This window comes from Geospiza fortis, unplaced genomic scaffold, assembly GCF_000277835.1.
Source record: "Geospiza fortis unplaced genomic scaffold, GeoFor_1.0 scaffold23, whole genome shotgun sequence".
NCBI classification, from domain to species: domain Eukaryota; kingdom Metazoa; phylum Chordata; class Aves; order Passeriformes; family Thraupidae; genus Geospiza; species Geospiza fortis.
The window spans coordinates 13,298,527-13,299,282 of NW_005054303.1; positions in this window are offsets into that span (position 1 = coordinate 13,298,527).

Genomic DNA, 756 nt, shown 5'->3' on the forward strand with positions numbered 1-756 from the left:
ATCGGTTTTGACAGCCCAGCAAGAGATTTTTGCCTTGTCATAGGTAAAGAGATGTTAAATAGAATGGTTATGTCAACTAAATGCCATTTGTGTTGGTGGACAGAGGCAGCAACAGAAACACTAAAGGAATATGGGGGGAAAAGGGAGAATTTTAAACAGAAAAAAGCTACAACGGGGTATCAGCACAGCTCCTCTTCCACAAAGTGAGAAATTATCTTCGAGGTTTTCTAAGTGCGACCTCAAAATACACAGCAGTGCCTTAGCGGGGGTGTTGGGGGAAAAAAGGTCATAAAACGACAAACCTAAAGCACACGGGTGGATGCACATCACTGGAGAGCAGAACTTGTCACTGTCTAATGCAGAAAAGACACTAAGCTACGTTATTCTTAATAACCACCTACTCAATTAAAATACTTCATCAGCTGAAGGCAGCCGGGTACAAAAGGTGCAGCTTTGCCACATTAACTCCTCTTTCCTTCTCCACAACTCGCAGGCTGGAAGAAGGGAGTCAGCCGTGAGTGGAGGAGAGGTGATGGGGGCAGGAACACCTCCAGGGTTAACAGAGCTGCACACAACCCCGACCAAAGGACAAAGGCAACCTCAGGAACGAAATGCCACTGACAACACCACCTGCGAGGGTGGGGAGCAGCGTTTGCGAGCATCTGACACCCGCACGGGCACCCGAGGCGGGCCGGACCGCGGTAATGAAGCGCAATGCTCATTAAAGCTCCCACGGCCACCCGGGCGCTGCAGCAG